This window comes from Periplaneta americana, chromosome 1 (assembly GCF_040183065.1).
Source record: "Periplaneta americana isolate PAMFEO1 chromosome 1, P.americana_PAMFEO1_priV1, whole genome shotgun sequence".
Taxonomy (NCBI): Eukaryota; Metazoa; Arthropoda; class Insecta; order Blattodea; family Blattidae; genus Periplaneta; species Periplaneta americana.
In genome coordinates, this window is record NC_091117.1 from 206,689,569 (window position 1) to 206,713,328 (window position 23,760).

The window sequence follows — 23,760 nt, forward strand, 5'->3', positions numbered from 1 at the left end:
AAAACATGTTGGACCGAGAAGTCAATACAAACAAATGAATGATGATAAAAAGAACCTTCATTTGTCTGTCTATTAATTATGAATCATTCAATAAGTGAATAGCATGTAAAAACAAGTGAAACAAGTAAGTATTCCTAATTAATTTTAACTTGTCTCATCTGATATATCACGTTGTAAGTAAACAATTTTATATGTTTCATCATTCTTTTGTGCGAGATCGTGCGTATTTGCTTGGTTTCCGCACAAAACCAACCCGCGGTAAGTCTAAAATTCCACATTCAGTATTCCCAACCTAACGCACATAACAATTTCCCTCTTCTTACCGCTTAAGTGCCATATTCATTTTACTGCTTTAGGCTTTTAACATATTATTTTTAGAGACGTTCAATATAGTAATAATTATAAATTGGAAACCTACCACTGCAATTTCACCTAAATTGCACTGTTAATTATTGTTTTTAAATATTTGCAAAAATTAAGTAAACTCTGCAACTCCACTAAAGTTACTGCATTCGTGATGCAAGTAACATTAAGGAAGCCGTGAAAAAATGAACAAGATTCCAGACTCATCATGGCGGTTACTTTGAACGAAAATATTAATGAATTAAAATGAAAAATAAATCATTACATAACCTTACCGTTTAAGTTCGCATTTATAGACTGGGGGATAAAAAGACAGACGTATACCACGGCCTGCTGGAGTATAGTAAACACAGAAAACATTTTAAAGCAATAATGTTGAAGATAGATTTTTTGTTTTGCAAATTTGCCGTCATTGAACTGAAACCAAGACGGAGATTTCATTGCAACTAATTAGAAATTCCTCTTTCAGGTATGTAATAAACGATCTTCGCACAAAATAATGTACGATACACGAGCGGTATGTTTTCTTCCAATTCTCGGAAATTAAAAAAGCTCAACTACGTTTCGCTTTTTCAAACTTTCCCTCGAACATGAAAACTTCAACATACCGCTCTTGTAACGCATATTACTATTACACATCTATTAACTCAGTGTTGTTTATGATCTTTTAATATGTTTTTATGATACTTTAAGATGACTATTTGGTACACTTTCTATTTTTACGTTCATGCACATTATTTTTTTATGCTACCTGATTTGATATTGCATTTGTATATCTGGTGGTGTGGAAGAGGAGGCCTGATGGCCTTAAGTACACCAGAATGAATGAATGAATGAATGAATGAATGAATGAATGAATGAATGAATGAATGAATGAATGAATGAATGAATGAATGAATGAATAAATAAATAAATAAATAAAATGTTAATGTTACGTTTTATTTAACGACGCTCGCAACTGTAGAGGTTATATCAGCGTCGCCGGATATGCCGGAATTTTGTCCCGCAGGAGTTCTTTTACATCCCAGTAAATCTACTGACATGAGCCTGTCGCATTTAAGCACACTTAAATGCTATCGACCTGGCCCGGGATCGAACCCGCAACCTTGGGCATAGAAGGCCAGCGCTATACCAACTTGCCAACCAGGTCGACTAAATAAATAAATAAATAAATAAAGAAAGAAATAAGTAAATAAATAATAAATAAATAAAATAAAAATGATGTCGAATAAGGCGAAAGTACTGGTAGCCACTACTTGTTTCACACTTATTGAATGATTCATAATAAATAGACAGTCAAATGAAGGTTCTTTTTATCATCATTTATTTGTCTCTGAAATTTTAAATTATCTTTCAGCTTTAAATGTAATTAAAATAAATAAAATAACAAACTAGTGCTTTGGAAGAATTAGTGCGGAAATGTATAGTATATCTCTTGTTCATGTATCTTACATCTCCTGTTCTTCTCATTAAGTGTTAGTCGCGATTACGTACTGCTAATTGCAGTCATTACTCTTCCTCGTTAGACAGAACCAGACGCTTCTTCGAAATATTGAACAAGATGTTCTCCTTGATTACTGGGAATTTTGCATGAATCTTCTCGCCCTCAAGGCTTTAAGTTTAAGTCTTGCGAAATTTTAGCTACACCCTTGCATGTCATAGTCATATTCATTCATCTGTCACCGACACGAAACAACCGGGTAATCAGCTTTATATGCACCAACTGTGCGTATGGGCTATTCCATATGAAATCCATCAGTAAAAAACCTCGCATTTTTTTATACTCTAATTTTTTTCCCTATTTATACAAGGTGCTGAGGAGAGCGCATTTGCAAAAATATACTATCGAAAGTCAAACAGTTTTTCGTATTGTTGAGCGACAAATTTAGCGTATTTTATAAAAAAAAAAGCCTCTTTCAGCGCTCAAAACTCTGGAACCATTTACTGCAGAACGTTGAACGGGAGCTCATTTTGAAGCTGACATTTGGTAGGTTATGTTAAGAAGTAATCCTTATTTTTATTGTACACAGAGAGACAGATAATCTGATTTTACTTACTTTTAGGCTTTTTGCCAATTTGTAAAAATGTAAAAAAAATATTGAGAAAAAACCTTGCGTTATTAAGAGGGATTCGGCAATAAGTATGGCAATAAGTTTTGAGGGTATTAAATAGATTATTTTCACACGCCTGGACTTGAACGGCGGAGTACTGCACGCACTGGCCGAGAGCTGAAGATAAGCGAGCATTGGGCGTCATTTTACTCCTGTGTTTATGAAAACTTGTGATAAAGCTAGCCCAACTATGCGCTACTAGACGAAACATCACGTGTTTGTCTCCTGGCTTTGCTTGTCTCGGCTAGCTCCCGTCTCACAGTCAGCTGGTTAGTTCACGCGCGTACTATTTATTTTCTTTATTTGATATTTTCAATACTTTCTTATGAACATACCATCAGTAAAAAATATGTGTTTATTTGTACTTTCAATACGGAATCTAACCATATATTTTCTAATTTTTTTTTTCTTGGCAAAGGCGTCTTAATGAGGAAAAATCTAAATTTCTCCATTTCCATAAATAGTAAGAAAATCTGTCTATATGTCAATATAAACTTTAATTTCTCAGCATCAAAATAAACCATGATTTTGATCACTGGGTGAAAGGGTTTCGGAGCTACAACAGTTTAAAGTTGCTAATTTTATTAAAATACGATAAATTTAAATATTTTTAATTTAAATACTATGAAGTTCTGATGCCTCAAACTTTGCACAAAGCATTTTATCACAGTTCTCTACGTACAAAAAAAAGTTTCATTGTATTTAGAAATTGTAAGGTCAATTTTCTCTATATTTCGGTCGATTTGAGATGGAATAGCTCGTATGCATTGCCTTCAGCACACGATTCAGGAAGCTCCTTTGTTAAAGCTGTACCCAGATAACGCCGATTTCATCACCTTTTACGTGGTTGAACTGACCTAAAATAAAGAATGTCTTAGTTTCAATAATTTTCTTACAGAAATTCTTGAAGACTGTGGCCGTTAAGCCAGACAATCCGAAACTATTTGCCTACTTGGTTATTACTATCATTATAAATTCACCGATATAGCTCAAAAGCGCTTGCCTGCTGATCGGAGCTGCGCTTAGGCGTAGGTTCGATTCCCGCTTGGGTTAATTGCCTGGTTGGGTTTTTCTAAGATTTTCCCCATGGTGAATCCTTGGCCTCATATCGCCAAAAACCACCTCACATTAAACAACCTTGTAGTTCATACTGCGTCGTGAAATAACCTAACCCCTAAGCACTGCAGTCTTAAATAAACTTTTTGTGCACCCGTGATGGAATGAGTTGCTTGCTGCGAGTAAACCGGCCCCACCATCCACCACACTACGAATTTTTCTACAGCCTTCTATTCCGTATACCATACATTTAGTAGTGATCTGCCTTTCTTCATAGATATACAGAGTGATTCACGAGGAAAGGTAAAAAATTTAGGAAGCGATATCTTAGGCCATTTTGAGTGGAAAAGTTCACATGAACATAAGTCCGTTTTCGAATGATGGCGGAGCTAGATCCATTTTAAGGTAAAACGTCTCGCCCCAATGTGAATCAGACGTTACCATATGCTGCTGACGTGAGACAAGCTCTCAATGAATGACGTAACATTGCAATCTGCACTGTGAGCGATGTAGATAAGAGAAGAGAAACAAACCGGGTGGTGGGGCATTACAAATATCACAACAAATACGCTATCACTTATTAGTTCACAGCAGTTCAGTCAGCTACCTACAGTACAGTAGTTATACAGGTACAGTTATCGGAAGTATTATATTTTTCAAGATGCCTTATAAATTTTCGACTGCAGAATATGCCGATATTGTGTATGTTTATGGTTTGTGCGATGGAAGTACCTTGCGTGCCGTCGCTGAATATGAAGGATGCTTTCCGAACAGGAGGGTAACATATCGAAGAATATTTACTGTCTATGGGGTTGGATGAAAGACTTGGTATAGCAAAGGACCGGGGAAACGAGAGAGGCGCTAATCGACCGTATTTTGGATGCGGCATAAGAACTGCCACGTGCAAATCTCCCGAGCGATGAGCGCGATTCACGCCAGAGCGCAACAGTGCATTGAAGCAGAAGGAGGTACCTTTGAAAATGTGCTAAAACATCGACTCCGACTTCTAGAATATTAGGTATGTATGCATACATGAATATAAACTTTAAATTTATCCGTTATCTGTCTCTAAATGCAAGTTAGTACAATAGAATCCCAGAAGTTTTTGTGAAATCAAAGAGCCATATCTCCGTAACCGTTCGAAAACGGACCTATATTCATATGAACTTTTTGACTCAGAATGACTTCAGAATTCACATCCTACATTTTTTATCTTTCCTCGTGAATCACCCTGTATATGTAACAGTCGTCATATCTCTTTCGGGTAACCAAGGACCTGTAGGGGCTTCGGTTCCTCTTATACAGAACTAGAGTCGTCTAAAATTCACCGCCACTACCATATACCAATCCTTGGACAAACAGCGAGAATATCTACTGCGGCGGACGACGATTCTGATGTCACACAAACATAGGAGATACTATATTTTTTTTAAACGGAGATGATAATGGAAGGAAAATTGTGGAAAACTGTTGGTGGAATTACAGGGAAAACGGGAGGAACCCGAGAAATATTCTCACAACTTTAACTTTGTCCACCAGAAATGTGAATTTTCTGATTTGGAACGAATAATTTATAGTAAAGTACTTTTATCTTTTTTTTTGCCAGTTTTAACGAAAAAATTTTATATTATCGCTTCCCGTATGTTTACATGGTTGAATATGGGATAGTGAAGTAATCGTGGCTCGAAGTGTGCTGTACCATGAAGCATAATTCTATGAAGTAGTCGTTAAAACTGATAACGGCCAACAAACATGACGAGAAAATAAATCACTGGAAAATATTGCACTCCCGACTCGGGAATTAGAGAGATTGTAATCGATTTTCGACCATACAAGATTGAAATTTCAGTGATTTTCGCCTGACCTCATTTCGTTTGCGAATTTGAAAGCGCTGCTGTAATTGTCTGGGATTCTGAAACAGGAATCGTGTTTAACTCCATTTCGCGTAAGTTGGAAACTAAACTGGAGAAGTGGAGCGTTTAGGGCAAGTGAACATAACGGAGTAAGTTGTTTCAGTTTCCATGGCAGCTCCGGGCACATGTCATATTCTCTTTCAATTTCGCCAGGGAACTAGACACACACTACACAGAAAGAGAGTAAAGGCTCAGTACCAGTTGTAGAATTTAAAATGCGTTTTGTGGGTGTGACAGGTGAAATGACTTCTACAAAACAACCGTATCTTGCAACGAACATCTGTAAAGAGCTTAGGTGCACGTGTAGCACTTTTATTTATTCATTTTCCAAACATGAGAATAACATCGAGATCCCCGAAGTTGTGACACATTAATGGTGTAAACTGAAATATTATATTCATATCATATTAAAGGAGACAGGTTAACAATCATTCACCCATTCATAGTGTTCTGCTGAAGGGCAGATCTTTCACTGCAAACCCAACATTCTCCAGTCTTTCTAATTTTCTGCCTTCCTCATTGTCTCCGCATATGATCCATATGTCGTCTATCATTTGTTATCTTCTTCTGCCCCGAACTCTTCTCCTGTTCACCATTTCTTCCAGTGCATCCTTCAGAAGGCAGTTTCTTCTCAACTTGTGACCCAGTCAATTCCTTTTCCTCTTCCTGATAGTTTCAGCATCATTCTTTCTTCACCCACTCTTTCCAATATAGCTTCGTTTCTTATTCTGTCTGTCCATTTCAATGCTCCATTCTTCTCCATATCCAGATTTCAAGTGCTTCTAATGTCCATGTTTCTGCCTCATACAATGCTACACCCCAAACAAAACACTTAACTAGTCTCATCCTTAGTTCTTTCTCCAGAGATCCGCACAAGATGCTCATTTTTCTATTGAAGGCTGCCTTTACCATTGCTTTTCTCCTTTTGGCTTCCTGGCAGCAGTTCATGTTACTGCTTACAGTACACCACAAGTATTTGAAGCTGTCCACTTGCTCTACTGCCTCATTTAAAATTCGAAAGTTTATCCTCTTTACTTTTCTTCCTATGACCATGGTCTTCGTCTTGTTGACATTTTTCTTCATCAAATACTGCTCAAAGCTATCATTTAGCTCTAGTAGCATTTCCATTGTATCATCTCCTCTTCTGCTAACAACGCCATATCATCAGCAAATCTTATGCACTTTATTCTTTTTCCTACTATCACTCCTCCCATATTCTGAAAACAGTTCTTCACTAAATCCTCCTCTCCCTATTTCGCTTCCTTCTGACATTTCTTCTCCTATCTTAACAGTAATATTGTTCAATATTTCTACCTCGTTCAAAAAAAGGGACACAAAATCACAAAATAATCCATGAATGCAGCACCGCAAGTTTGAGAAATGTGCAATAAGACTTCACTACTATTACGAGTGAAATAATCAGGAAGAAGATCATGACGGATATTAAAATGACCTAAGACACGACAAAAACAAACTATTAATGCCCCTTAATGATCTGTCTGTTAGATATTTACACGAAGCCTTAAATTTAATTAACTTATTTGTTTTGTATTATACATATAGCTCAACTGATAAATGATCGTTTGCGTTTGTAAATTTAATAATCTGATTGGCTATGTATTGTATACTTTTAGTAGAGCCATCGATGTAGCTCAGTCGGCAGACTCGCTGGGCTGCTGATCCGGAGTTGCGTTCGGGCTTGGGTTGGATGCCCCTTCGGTTTTTGGTTTCTTCCGAGGTTTTCCACAGCCGTGGGACTGAAGCCGGATGGTCTATGGCGAGTCCTTGGCATCAACCCCTTTGATTAGATTACCCCCCTTTGATTTTTATTACCTGGTTGGGTTTTTCCGAGGTTTTCCCCAAACGAAAAGGCAAATGCCGGGTAATATTTTGGCGAATCCTCGGACCTCACCTCATCTCACTACATCTCGCCAAAATATTGTAAAAAATTGCACAAAATTGTAAAAATTGTAGAAAATTACTAAATTGTAAAACTATAAAAATTTGTAAAAATTGTAATTGTAATATTGTAAAATTTTGACTTGTTCCACATCTTAAAGCTTCATTGCTCATGTAAAATCTATGGAAGGAATGAATGAATGAATGAATGAATGAATGAATGAATGAACGAACGAACGTGACATGCAATTTTCTATGCCTACGGTGTTCAGGTAAAAGGGTTAACCCACAAAAGAACAATTTTTTTCAGAAACAGGTAGCCTATAATTAAATTTCAGCACATTATTATTAGCTACTTTATATGAAAGAATGCAAACATAATTGTCAAAAATCACATTTTCACGTTTTGTAATTAAATTTTAACTAATTACACTAATTAGAGCAAAAAAAGTCACATTTAAAAAATTAGGTTTAAGCCCTTTTACCTAAACACCATTGATGTAACAAAACACTAGCATTAAAAAAAAGACAGGAAATTTGTGAAATCCTGTAATGTGTGAAAAGTTTTAATGTAATTTGTAGGTCAAGTAAGGAGAGATTTAAGGTTTAAGTACTACCACAGGCAGGATGAGTACACCCTATCTAATAATTAGATAATGATGCGAGACGAATCGTGTGGAAAGACAATGAAAGAAGGGAAAATGGAATTAGAGATAATTGAAAAGGTACACGATCGCGCATTCTTGCAAGGGAATTTGCGGATCTAAGGAATAATGTGGGCTCCAATCCTGACAGTCATTTGTCTCACTATAATCAACGCAACCTAATAACTACCACATAAGGAGAGCACTGTGTGGAAAACCACGAGGCACGAAGTTCATCTTACACTCCTGTTTTCATGTTTTATGAGAGGAAAGATCAGTGTGTTAGCGGCGATGTTGCCAGACTGCTGAAACTTCCAACTCAGTTTTCTAATTAACCGTGCATTTAATTACAAAACGTAATATAGGTTTTCTGTTTAAGTGTACCCTATCGTTCCTTTTAATCTGCAGAATTCCACCCTGTATAGGGCGCACAAGAGCCAGTGCAAGGACCCATCCCAGCTCCAGTCCTCGAAAAGCCAAACCAAGCTACGAGTATCAGCATGAAGGAATAAGCCCACTTAACCCTGAAGTCAGGCTCGGTCAGCTATCGATTGAAAGTCATTGTTTCCGACAATGGAAGTAGATTGCACTAAAAAGTTTGTGCGACAGAACAATGCAGAAATTGGGCTATCACACTTAAACTCTTCTCAGACACAAAACTTATCACAAAACCTATCAATTTTCAAAGTCAGCTATCATAATAAATTTTATGCGTTTTGCACCATGGTACAAGGTAAAGAGTAATCGATTTAAGATATAGGTTCTCTTTTGTTTGGCTGTCGTGACGATGGAGCCGATACTTATTTCCAAGACACTGCACTGGATGGTTCTTTATTTATGACACAGTGCAAAAAGCCCAAAAGTCTCGCACCGTGTTCAACGTCATGAAAATTTTAAATCATACTTAATCATTGTACTGTAATTGCTTGAATTACGGGCTGCACCCCTTAAGTGCTAAGTAGGCCTATAAGTATTCTATGTTGAATATCAGTATATGATATACAGGATGGGAGGAGCATACGTACAAATATTTTCTTATTTGTTTAAGAAAAATGCAAGTGAAATAACGCCCTGTTTACTTTTCCCCTTGCCCTTATAGTTTTCCATAAATGTGTCACGTATTTTACGATATGAATAATGAATTCTTTATTTATACTGGCAGAATTAAAGCCATAGGGCCTTCTCTTACACTCTACCAGGTCACAAAGTATACAAGCAGTTAAAATTTAACAAAAAGTTAAAGAACAGAATACTAACATATTACAAAAAAAATAATAATAATAGCATAATAAAATCGACACTAAACAACATGAAAATAATACCATTAATAGTAAAAAAGAAAGTAAAATACATTGGAATACGGAATATAGTAAAAGCAACTCATTTAGTACAAATGGTTAATATGGAAAAACTTAAGGAAGAATATATCAAAATGGAATGTAATAAAATAATAATAAAAAACAAAAGAAATACGAAAATTAAATAAAATTAAGATAAAAAGGCTATGATAATAAATTCATCGGATGATAAAGAGAAAAAAAGGGGAAAGGAAGGAAAAAAATAAATATAAAATTATGGCAGAGAAAAGGGCTTATAACTGAAAAGAATCTAATTCAAAAAGTGCAATTTTACGATATTATGTTTTATGAATGGTAGTACTATGAAACGCCTATCCTTTTAGACTATACGCACGTCTTTCGATAGGCCTACCATTATTATACTCCAGCATAAACAGTTAAGGGTAAAATTCGAATGTATTACAGTACAAAATAAATCGTGTTATGTTTTATTTAACGACGCTCGCAACTGCAGAGGTTATATCAGCGTCGCCGGATGTGCCGGAATTTTGTCCCGCAAGAGTTCTTTTACATGCCAGTAAATCTACTGACACGAGCCTGTCGCATTTAAGCACACTTAAATGCCATCGACCTGGACCGGGATCGAACCCGCAACCTTGGGTACAAAATAAATCATGTATGTACTTCCATATGTTTGGATATACAGTGGACTCGCCTAAGTTCGACTGAACAGAATTGAAAGTTCAGTCCAATAAGGGTAGTGGGTGTGGCAGGTGAAATGATGCAAATTCTTATTGGTTATCCATCAACGAATACAGTACTGTACTTGCATTTCCTGCCCGCCCCGAGACTCGTGTATGCGCTTCTAGTATCACAGTGGGTTTCGACAGTTCCGTCTCACAAACGGCACAATTCTCAAATAGGAAAAGAAGAGTTCATTAATTTGAAATCAGTGATCAATATGAATGTCCTATCCAATAAAATATTCTGTTTTCCTTCAACAAAAGTATCACTAAATACAATACACAGGACCAATTCCCCATTCAAATGACAAACCCAATTCTTATAACCTGGCAAGGTTTATCTTGTCTCAGTAGCAATAAAACCAAGTCCCTTCAAATGAGGGTGGAGATTATAGGAGGGTTGTAAATTTTCAGGATTCCTTTCTAAACCTTGTTATTGTACAGGCTGCCGGAACTCAGTTTCTTGAAAGACAAGCTCAGTGACGGAACTACACAGTACGAAGAGAGATATTTTGTTATTTTATTTTGCACTACAGAATGTATCAACTAGTCCCTTCCGACACTGGATGGATGGACGGCACCGCTCCACTCCCCATCGCCATAACAACATAGACGAAGTAAGACATATATCCTTTCTCTCTCTTTTCACAGTGAGACAAGATACATCACACAGCCTTTAGTGTCCGTATAGGGGCGTGTCTAATTCTCCTACGTAAGCAGTCGAACTATAGGATGGGAGGGGCATATGTACTTGTTTACTTGTTTAAGAAGAATGCAAGTGAAATAACGCCCTATTTACTTTTATCCTTGCCCTTATAGTTTTTAAATAAATGTGTCACGTATTTTATGAATGGTAGTACTATGAAACGCCTGTCAGTTTAGACTATATGCACGTCTTTCGATACCATTATTATATTCCAGCATTACAGTACAAAATATATCATCAATGTAATCCCACATGTTTGGATACACTATAAATTATTTGATAACCTGTTACACTGCCACTGCCACCGGGATTACCTACCACTGCCACCGGGTATTTACCCATTTGCAGTGTGAAAAAAACACACTCTCTCTCTCTCTCTCTCTCTTATACATACATACATACATACATACATACATACATACATACATACATACATACATACATACATACATACATACATACATAAACTGGCCAGTGTCGAAAAATAGATTAATAAAGAACCACAGAAACAGTTTCATACAATTTGTAAATTCAATAGACTTTGAGAAACTGAATTATATATAGATAACGAAAGGACATGATAGGCTAGACTAAGTATTTAATAATGATTGTAAGTTAAATATTTACATAGGCATGTAGTGTTACCCACGAGTAATGGAGCATGCCGATTATGTGTATTAAAATAAAAAAATACATACATACATACATACATACATACACACACACATACATACATTACATTACATTACAAACATATACACACACACACAGCCACCGGCGTGGCTCAGTCGGTTAAGACGCTTGCCTGCTGGTCTGAAGTTGCGCTCGGGCGCGGGTTCGATTCCCGCTTGGGCTGATTACCTGGTTGGGTTTTTTCTGAGGTTTTCCCCAACCGTAAGGTGAATGCCAGGTAATCTATGGCGAATGGTACCGCCAAGTGCTATCACCAATCTCATCGACGCTAAATAATATCGTAGTTGATAGAGCGTCGTTAAATAACCAACTACATACATACATACAGAGCAAAGACCCTCACTGTAAGCCTGGACAGTAGACAACCCTCAGAAGTTTAGACCTCCGCGGTCGTAAAGAAAACAAATCGCCTAGAAGTATTAACTAACCTAAAAACATGATATTTTTCATGTCTAAAAAAATAACTTCGAAAATAGAGAAATTTGTTACATTATGTGGCTCAGTATACTATATGCAGGGAGATGCACCATCACCTTTACTTTTTAACTTCGCTCTAGAATATGCCATTAGGAAAGTTCAGGATAACACAGAGGGTTTGGAATTGAACGGGTTACATTAGCTTCTTGTCTATGCGGATGACGTGAATATGTTAGGAGAAAATCCACAAACGATTAGGGAAAACGCGGAAATTCTAGTTGAAGCAAGTAAAGCGATAGGGTTGGAAGTAAATCCCGAAAAGACTAAGTATATGATTATGTCTCGTGACCAGAATATTGTACGAAATGGAAATATAAAAGTTGGAGATTTATCCTTCGAAGAGGTGGAAAAATTCAAATATCTTGGAGCAACAGTAACAAATATAAATGACACTCGGGAGGAAATTAAACGCAGAATAAATATGGGAAATGCCTATTATTATTCGGTTGAGAAACTTTTGTCATCTAGTCTTCTGTCAAAAAGTCTGAACGTTAGAATTTATAAAACAGTTATATTACCGGTTGTTCTGTATGGTTGTGAAACTTGGACTATCACTTTGAGAGAGGAACAGAGATTGAGGGTGTTTGAGGATAAGGTTCTTAGAAAAATATTTGGGGCTAAGCGGGATGAAGTTACAGGAGAATGGAGAAAGTTACACAACACAGAACTGCACGCATTGTATTCTTCACCTGACGTAATTAGGAACATAAAATCCAGACGTTTGAGATGGGCAGGACATGTAGCACGTATGGGCGAATCCAGAAATGCATATAGAGTGTTAGTTGGGAGGCCGGAGGGGGAAAAAGACCTTTGGGGAAGCCGAGACGTAGATGGGAAGATGATATTAAAATGGATTTGAGGGAGGTGGGATATAATGGTAGAGACTGCATTAATCTTGCTCAGGATAGGGACCAATGGCGGGCTTATGTGAGGGCGGCAATGAACCTCCGGGTTCCTTAAAAGCCAGTAAGTAAGTAAGTATTATTATTAATTATCATTATTGAGTGTAATTAGTTAACACTGCCACCGGGTATTTATCCATTTGCAGTGTGAATAAATACATAGGGGAGAGTCGGGTAGTATCGGACATCGGGTAGTATCGGACAGTGCGTTTCTTTCATCTACCACCATATGGTAGTACCTGAATGACATGGTTACGTTTCTCTATGCAACATCACAGAAAAGTAACCATGTCAATCAGGTACTATCATCGTGTGGTAGATGAAAGAAACTCACTGTCCGATATTACACGATGCCCGATACTACCCGACTCTCCCCTACATATTTGAGGTAGTAGGAGGATCTGTGAAGCGACTTGTTCAATACTGTCTGAAAGTAGGAGGTGAGAGCTTTGAACAACTCTTATAAAACAAGTGGTCAGACAGCTGCACCAATATGTACAACAGCAATATTTGATTACCTATTTAATAGTTGTTGATTTTTAATTTGTCCACAGAGGCGTTTGTTCATTATCATTCATAAAAAAGAAAAAAAGTTATTACAGGCCTACATCGTCTCACTCTAGCATGAAGCTCTTAGGTACCCCTCTCCGCCCCCATGGCATCTATGTTTACTTTATAAAAAAAATGAATGTTCCTTCTTATATTTGATGTATTTTGTAACAATCCACTCGCTCTGTTACATTGCGAATTATAATACTGTTTATACATTACTTTCTCCAACTGGCGTTTTTAAAAGAAGCGGTCGAGTAGCTCAGTTGCTAGAGGAACTGGCTACGGACTGGAAGGCCCTGGGTTCCATCCTGGGTGGTCATAGAATTTTGTCGTTGTCAAAACTTCCAGAAGGGCCGGGTCTTTCCAGTAGGTACCGTAAAAATCGTTGCTTACGAGATTATATACAAGATGGCAAATAGCACGATCGAGAGTGGGTCTCTGAGCGTCATGACAATTTCTGCCGCTAGGTTCGCCTCGTAGTCCTATTAAATGATGAGTAGTTCCATTACTAAGCATTGTGTATCGTGAAAATTCTTTGATCAGTTTTGCATTACTAATCGAGTAAGAAGGTTATAAACATGCCAGGCATATTACAGTTTTATTTGAGATTTATTGATGACTTGTTAAATATCAGTATGCAGATTTTCGGCTTCATTTAATGGAATTTACAATTTTGTTTCCCGAAAGTCTGAATTTGTTCAATTAAAAATTTTGCTTCCAAACTACAATGCTCATCTGGTTCATTTACTTTGGCAAGTTGATGTTTTCAGTTCCATGTTTTTCCTTCAGATTTCGTTCCCTCTAATTTGTTGTAATTGCTGAAAGTGATTATTATTATTATTATTATTATTATTATTATTATTATTATTATTATTATACAATAATGGAATAAAAATTAATGAAACAAAAACTTTTGTCATTTCGTACTCACGAAAAACTACTTCCATAAAATTTAATTATTCTCTTAATAACGTCTGTATTATTAGGAAAAATTCTATTAAAGATCTTGGTGTATTATTCGATTCTAAATTATACTTTCACGATCATGTTCAATATATTTATAATCATTCAATAAGAATGCTTGGTTTAATAAGGTCTATAACTTATTCTTTTTCTACTCCAGAGTCTCTATTAATTCTATACTTTACTTTGGTTCGATCTAAATTTGAATAGCCTATGCATCTGTAGCCTGGAATTCCATTACTTCAAGTGATTCGGTTAAATTGGAAAAATATTCAAAGAAAATTTACTTCCTTATGTGCTTTTCGATTTATACCCAATTCCTCTGACTTTAACTATGAGATTACCTGTAAATATTTTAACTGTTGTAGCCTTTATTCTAGACGTCAAAATCTCGATTATCAATTTTTTTTTTTGCAAAGTTATCAAGGGTGATATTGATTGTGGGTCTATCATAAACATCAGCCTTCGTATTCCTACAAAAGGTTTAAGATTTCAAAAAAATGTTTATAATACAAATTCAAAATCACTTTCTCTAGTCTGTAGATGCATAAAATATGCCAATTTGCATGGGCACAATTTAGATCCTTTTAAGGTTTACTTTCGTTTTCATTATTAGCATTTACTGTTCTTGTTCTCAATTTTATTTATGTATGTTTTTGTTTATTTAAGATATTATTTATTTGTTTTTGCACCTTTGTATCTTCTGTTTGTGTATTGTGCTGAACTATAATTGGCCTTTGGCTGTTGTTCAGCACACAAATATAAATAAATAAATAAATAAATAAATAAATAAATAAATAAATAAAATTATTATTATTATCGTTATTATTACCATTAATTATTATTAGTAATATTATTATTAACTGTTATTATTGAGTGTAATTAGTTAACACTGCCACCGGGTATTTATCCATTTGCAGTGTGAATAAATACATACATCTTTGAGGTGGTAGGAGGATCTGTGAAGCGACTTCTTCAATACTGTCTAAAAGTAGGAGGTGAGAACTTTGAACAACTCTTATAGAACAAGTGGTCACACAACTGCACCAATATTTACAACAGCAATATTTGATTACCTATTTAATGAAGTTGTTGATTTTTAATTTGTCCACAGAGGCGTTTGTTCATTATCATTCATAAAAGAGAAAAAAGTTATTACAGGCTTACATCGCCTCACCCTAGCATGGAGCTCTACCTCTAGGTACCCCCTCTCCGCCCCCATGGCGTCTATGTTTACTTTACAAAAAATGAATGTTCTGAAGGTGATAGTTCCTCCTTTTATTTGATGTATTTTGTAACAGTCCAGTCTTCCTGTAACATTGCGAATTATAATACTGTTTATACATTACTTTCTCCAACTGGCGTTTTTAAAAGAAGCGGTCGAGTAGCTCATTTGCTAGGGGAACTGGTTACGGACTGGAAGGTTCTGGGTTCCATCCAGGGTGGTGATGGGATTTTTGTCGTTGCCAAAACTTCCACAGGTTTACTCAGACTCCTACTGTGTCTTTCCAGTAGGTAGCCTACCGTATAAATAGGCCTACAAGGTCTGAGTATTAAAACAAGATGGCCGCCTAAGCAGGCAATGATTTACACTCATCAGCTCCAGTTTCAGTTTTTTAAAGTGAGTTACTTTTCTATCTGCTGTGAGCTTGTACAAATTAACAACATGTGAATAAAATTCAGTACCGGTATCTATTGTTAACTACAGTAACTTTCAACGAATATCACTTTTGTTGACGTCGTACAAAATTTTGTCCAATATTCTTTTGAGAAGATTAACTCCGTACGTAGATGAAATTATTGGGGATCATCAGTGCGGTTTTAGGCGTAATATTGATCAGATTTTTTGTATTCGACAGATATTGGAAGAAAAATGGGAGTATAAGGGTACAGTACATCAGTTATTCATAGATTTCAAAAAGGCATATGACTCGGTTAAGAGAGACGTTTTATATAATATTCTAATTGAATTTGGTATTCTCGAGAAACTAGTTCGATTAATTAAAATATGTCTCGTGAAACGTACAGCAGAGTCCGTATAGGCCAGCTTCTGTCTTATGCTTTTCCAATTCACTGCGGGCTAAAACAAGGAGATGCACTATCACCTTTACTTTTTAACATTGGTCTACAATATGCCATTAGGAAAGTTCAGGATAACAGACAGAGTTTGGAATTGAACGGGTTACATCAGCTTCTTGTCTATCCGGATGACGTGAATATGTTAAGAGAAAATCCACAAACGATTAGGGAAAACACGGAAATTTTACTTGAAGCAAGTAAAGCGATAGCTTTGGAAGAAAATCCCGAAAAGACAAAGTATATGATTATGTCTCGTTACCAGAATATTGTATGAATTGGAAATATAAAAATTGGAGATTTATCCTTCGATAAGTAAGTATTATTAGTAGTAATATTATCATTACTATTACAATTTTCCAATATTGTGGAGAACAGGAGTGATAACGAAGATTCAAGGTCGATAAAGTAACAAAATTGAACAGGTTTTTAATTCGTTGTTAATATTAAGATCACTTAAATTTCACAATAGGTGCAGCACACACGCGCTGGTAGTTGATCTCCTTACCGCGAATCAGTTATTGATTCGTGCGTGTACCAGTCGGAGTGCACATGCCCATGCCGCTCTTTATTCAACACAGAATGTAATTTTAAACCAACGAGGAAACTTTCGTTAACGTCATTTTATGAAATGCTGAATATATATTTCAGCTGATAGCGCCTGAAATAAGATACTGTACGCGAAATTAAATGTTCTTCCAAGGAAAGATAGAATCCACCATCCCGTGAGCTTTAATTAAAATAAGTTTATACGGGTAATTTCAGACTCAACAAAATAGCATGAATAATCTCATTTATACAATCATAAATGCAAATGAAAGAATATGAAGTTACATAAAAGTAATTCTGCCCCTATACACAGAACTCGCAATAAATATTTCAAGTTACAGAGAAAATCTTATCTTATTCAGACGCTTGTAATTCCCCATTTTGATTATTGTGATTCCTTGCTAACTAATGTAAGTTCACTCTTAGCTGAGAGACTACACGTGTTCATAATGTGTGCATACGATTCATCTGCAATACTCGTAAATTTGACCATGTAACACCTTCCTTCCAGTTACTTTCATGGGTGCGTCTGAAGGAACGAAGAACAATACATTCACTGTCTCTTCTGTTTAGAATCAAGCACACTTCTACTCCGAATTATCTGTTATCGCGCTTTCAGTTTCTTACAACTCTTCGAAACCGGCATCAAGCACTTCTTTCTGTCCCTCGTCATAGAACGTCTGTATACTCATCTTCCTACACTGTAGAAATACCTCGCCTCTGGAATTCGTTACCTAATGACGTCAGGGACTGCCGGACTTTATCACAATTCAAAATTAAATTGGAAAATTTTGTCTCAGTTAATTTTTTTTTATTTTATTGGGTTATTTTACGACGCTGTATCAACATCTAGGTTATTTAGCGCCTGAATGAAATGAAGGTGATAATGCCGGTGAAATGAGTCCGGGGTCCGGCACCGAAAGTTACCCAGCATTTGCTCGTATTGGGTTGAGGGAAAACCCCGGAAAAAACCTCAACCAGGTAACTTGCCCCGACCGGGATTCGAACCCGGGCCACCTGGTTTCACAGCCAGACGCGCTCACCGTTACTCCACAGGTGTGGACTGTCTTAGTTAATGTTTTTAGGTATTGCTAGAAGTATTGATTTGTGTTTTTTTTCTTTTTCTTTTTTAATCTAGATTAAAATTGCAAGTTTCTTGTTTATGTTAGTTAATTAGTTAGGATACAACTAATTATGATGCTTAATCACTCATTTAAAGTTTGTGTGACTGTAACCTGTGTATATTTTTATGTGGCTTTACTTTGTTTATAGTGTTTTTTTTCTCTTTCTCTCTTTATTTCTTGTGTAGCTTTATTTTGTATGTAGTGTATTTTTTTTGTTTATTTATATTATTGTATTTGTATTCCTGGTGTTGTGGAAGAGAAGGCCTGATGGCCTTACCTACACCAGAATAAATAAATAAATAAATAAATAAATAAATAAATAAATAAATAAAATCTGCAGAATTTTAGATTACCTGCATTGTATAAAGCAAAGAATTGTTTGTTACCCATATTTAGAAGAGCATGCGGTCTCGTTTGATAACCAGTCGAGTATTGTAATGTGGAGATACGACAAGCATATCGTACAACCTTTTATCCACTTTGACAAACATTAATTTTTTAATAAAAGTAATTCTATTATTTTTATTAGTTTTGAATATGTCTTTTGTGGAGAGACGATTGTATTATTATTAGTTTCTTCCTGCGACAGGCGATTCGTTTATGTTTGTTTTATTAGTTTGGAATACGATAGGTTTTTGTTTATAACAGAAGAACAGCAGTACTAGGAGAAATAAACAAACATTGTTAAAATGAGTTCAAACGAGGATTCAGATTAAGAAAACGTTGCAAATTCTACAATTGAATGTTTAGTACCATCGAAATCCCGTGTTAGATAAGAAGTGGAATATAAAAATTGTCACGACTGGCGTTCCAAGAAAAATGTAGAAAGTACGTCGGAGAAGATAATACTGGCATATCGTTATTCCTGCAGTAACTCACTTACTTACTTACTGGCTTTTAAGGAACCCGGAGGTTCATTGCCGCCCTCACATAAGCCCGCCATCAGTCCCTATCCTGTGCAAGATTAATCCAGTCTCTATCATCATATCCCACCTCCCTCAAATTCATTTTAATATTATCCTCCCATCTACGTCTCGGCATCCCTAAAGGTCTTTTTCCCTCCGGTCTCCCAACTAACACTCTATATGCATTTCTGGATTTGCCCATACGTGCTACATGCCCTGCCCATCTCAAACGTCTGGATTTAATGTTCCTAATTATGTCAGGTGAAGAATACAATGCGTGCAGTTCTGCGTTGTCTAACTTTCTCCATTCTCCTGTAACTTCATCCCGCTTAGCCCCAAATATTTTCCTAAGCACCTTATTCTCAAACACCCTTAACCTATGTTCCTCTCTCAGAGTGAGAGTCCAAGTTTCACAACCATAGAGAAGAACCGGTAATATAACTGTTTTATAAATTCTAACTTTCAGATTTTTTGACAGGAGACTGGATGATACAAGCTTCTCAACCGAATAATAACAGGCATTTCCCATATTTATTCTGCGTTTAATTTCCTCCCGAGTGTCATTTATATTTGTTACTGTTGCACCAAGATATTTTAATTTTTCCACCTCTTTGAAGGATAAATCTCCAACTTTTATAGTTCCATTTCGTACAATATTCTGATCACGAGACATAATCGGGATTTACTTCCAACCCTATCTCTTTGCTTGTTTCAAGTAGAATTTCCGCGTTTTCCCTAATCGTTTGTGAATTTTCTCCTAACATATTCACGTCATCTGCATAGACAAGAAGCTGATGTAACCCGTTCAATTCCAAACCCTCTGTGTTATCCTGAACTGTCCTAATGGCATATTCTAGAGCAAAGTTAAAAAGTAAAGGTGATAGTGCATCTCCCTGCTTTAGCCCGCAGTGAATTGGAAAAGCATCAGATAGAAACTGGCCTATACGGACTCTGCTGTAAGTTTCACTAAGACACATTTTAATTAATCGAACTAGTTTCTTGGGAATATCAAATTCAATAAATTCAATAACTCCTATGTGACATATTTATCGATTTTCAGATTTTTGCTCTATTACATACCTTAAATAGTGATACAGCAAATAAAATCTCCTATATGTAACTACATTTCTTTCTTTCGAAAATGTAAGAATTCACAGTCTCCTATGTACGGCTGCCAGAGGATAATAAATGTGTTTTTCCTCCTACTGAAAAATTGTATATTTTGCACATAGGAATTATTGCAGTAACAACGACGATATGTTAGTGAGAAAACAGTAAGTGAAAAGCCAAGTTCACTGTGGAAGCACTATTCGATGGTACGGAGTACATTATTTTTTTAAGAGAAGATCGATATAAGTAAGTTGTACGAGTTTTTGAAACGAAAATATAAAGGCTACCAGGCTAAGAAATGTAGTATCTTTTCCTACTGGAAGCAGATAACAAACTTTATTTGATCATTACCTAACTCGTTGCGTAATAGAAGTATCATTATCTAACTAGTTGCGTAATGAATGTGTTTACAACATTTTGATTAGTGATCAGAAGTCCACATTACATAATCAAAGTGGATAAACATTTCTGAAACGCATCGCAAAATTAATTAGAATCCAATGGCCACATTCAACGCATCTGCAGATACAACTTCGCAGCTCGAGTTGTTCTCATCGCTGTTTGTTTCAAGCTATTCGAGTCATTTTTCTTTCTCTGCAGATCGACGTAACAGTTCCTCTGAAGGCGCATATCATATCGATTATGAAAAAAAATGTAGGATATAAGCTCTCATTCCGATATTTTACGTTGATGATATTCATGTTCAGATACCTCACCTGTTATATTTACTCACAAATGACTTTTAGACAACCCGGAGATTCATTGCCACCCTCACATAACCCCGCCATCAATCCCTATCCTAAGCAAGATTAATCCAGTCTCTACCATAAAATCTCATCTTCTTCAAATCCATTTTAATATTATCCTCCCATTTATGTCTCGGCCTCCCCAAAGGTCTTTTTCCCTCTGGACTCCCAACTAACACTATGTGCATTTCTGGATTCGCCCATACGTGCTATGTACCTTGCCCATCTCAAACGTCTGGATTTAATGTTACTAATTATGTCAGATGAAGAATACAATGCGTGCAGTTATGCGTTGTGTAGCTTTCTCCATTCTCCTGTAACTTCATCCTTCTTAGCCCCGTTATATCTTCTATACTAATAATAAATCTGTAGCCGAAATTTTTCTGGTAATTTTCGATTTTCCAAAAATAATTGGTCCTAACATATATATTTAACCATCCTGAAACCGAAAATCGCTTTTTTTTTTAATTTTTGTCTGTCTGTCTGTCTGGATGTTTGTTACCTATTCACGCGATAATGGCTGAACCGATTTGTATGAAAATTGGAATATAAATTAAGTTCGTTGTAACTTAGATTTTAGGCTATATGACATTCAAAATACCTTATTTAAAAGGGGGATTATAAGGAGGTTGAATTAAATAAATCGAAATATCTCCCTTATTATTAATTTTCATGAAAAATGTTACATAACAATGGTTTCTTTAAAAATGATTTCCGATAAGTCTTCTTCTTACAAAATTTTGATAGGACTGATATTTAATGAGATAAATAAGTTTTCAAATTAAGATAACGCCATCTAAGGCGCTGTAATGAAATAAAAACAAGTGACTTCGTCTATAAGGGGCCTTGGACAACAACAATCGAAAGCTATTAAACATATCGGAAGCTAATTAATTACTAAATGATATGTCAATCTTCATTAAACTATGGTTGCATATAATAACAATTAAGAAGCATGTTAAAGGAATTGTCATTGCACCAAATGAGTGGTCTCGGGACCAAAATGATCGCATTTTAATTATTTAAATACAATTTAAATTAAGTAACATATTAAACGATTTATCCTTCTATCAAACATGAATGTTCCCTGGATCAAACGTCCTATTTTAATTATGTAATTACTTTATATTTATTTCTAACAGGTGCAGCGGAGCGCACGGGTACGGCTAGTTAACAATATAAATACCACCAATTAAAAATACATTTTTAAAAATAAATTAAATAATCTATAAAGTTGCTGTGCACTTCATCAAAATAAATATAAGACTGAGAACAGTTTCTAAATTTCATATCAATTTTAATTACAATTTAGAAAGGAAAATCTCAATGTTGCAATAGAAGGTAGAACTATCTGAAGCGAAATAATGACACCCAAGAAGAAGACACGCAAGGCATGAGGCTGGCGGTGCCGACTTCGCTGTATGGGTCTGAAACTTTGCCATCAACAAAACAGACTGGCAACGTATTCATGCTGCAGATTTGACACTTTTACGACCGGTTGCTGGTTATAAATCATCGGATCAAAGGAGAAGCGAAGACATTGGAAATGAACTCGATACATTTAATCGGAATGATAAAGGAATATAATACAGGGACATCATTTTATTTTCACTAACATTTTTAATATCAACCTGACTATACCTTTGGTTTAATGGTTGAGACGCGGAAACACCGTTTGCTACCCCCTTCCACGACTGGAGTTCGGTGACACTGGCGTAAAATACAAACAAATAACTTTACTAGGTGTAGGAGAGGAAGAAAAGTAGTTCATCCATTTACATAAACTAGGAAATATCGCGCTTTTCAGTGTGATAATTTCCATTAGGTTTTGTCTAATCAAAATTGTTATAGTACAATGTTAACAACAAGTGTTTTTACTCAAGAACTGAGTTATCCATGCAAACGTATTCATTATGCAGTGTATATTATGCTGTCTACAGCACATTAGCGTACAATATAGAGAATGAAGTTAAAATGAAAAATAATCATAATATGGATATTTAAACATATTTTTGAAAATGGTGGCCGTTCATTTCGATACAGGCTTCAGTTCTTTTGTGCATATTATGGCACTATAGACTATTGTACCTAATTCCAATTACCAGTTTCATCCTTCATACTTGGTAACTCACGTTGAAATAATTCTGTACCTATTCTATAAAAGAGTACCTCACGTACTGTAAATTCAATCTTCAATTCTGCCCGATCCGCACAGATAAAATTACTCAGACATGCTATCTACTGTCCGTCCAAGTGGTTATGTCGCAGGATCGTAGAAAGGGGGGAAATCATGTGACAGTTAATTACTTAACGAGGCCCTTTTATTTAAGTTATTTTAAACAGTTGCATAATATTAGGTAGACGTCCAATTAATTGCTAACAGAAATTAATGTTTTCAGAAAAGAGCTAAGAAAGCCCAGCCACTAGTCTTTACAGTGGAGCGAGCAGAAGCAGGTGGGGAAAATCGAGATGCGGCGTAGACAAACTGACGACAGTACTTGTGTGAAAATATGATTCAATATTGGAAGCTTTCGTCACTGGAAAACGCGAACATATTTCTGAAACGTACTATAGGCCTACTGACTAACTCAGTACTGCTGAATCGTATATGCGGCCTTGCCTTGGTTCTGTGTGGAGGACAATTGGAACTTCGTTAGTAGCAGGGGTGGGAGTGAAGTACATTAAAAAACTCAGGTACAATAAAAATTGAAGTAAAAATAAAATGATGTCCCTGTATAAAAGGAAATGGTTAGGTTATTTCAGCCGATAACCAGAAAATAATATGGTAAAGCAAGTACTATTATACAGAGTGGATGATAACCTCTGCACCAAAATGAAACTGGTAATAGATCCTGTGGAGAGATTTGAAAAATCTACATAAGTTTTTTTTTCTCTAACATTCACCGTTTTAGGGGAAATTGTTGTATTTC

General features: G+C 35.9%; 1 protein-coding gene across 1 annotated transcript in view; it reads right to left on the bottom strand.

The window, feature by feature from the left end:
- Window positions 1–23,760, bottom strand: part of LOC138706652 (5-hydroxytryptamine receptor 1-like) — a 632,382-nt gene that overhangs the window by 581,429 nt on the left and 27,193 nt on the right. The gene's annotated exons all lie outside the window — the stretch shown is intronic.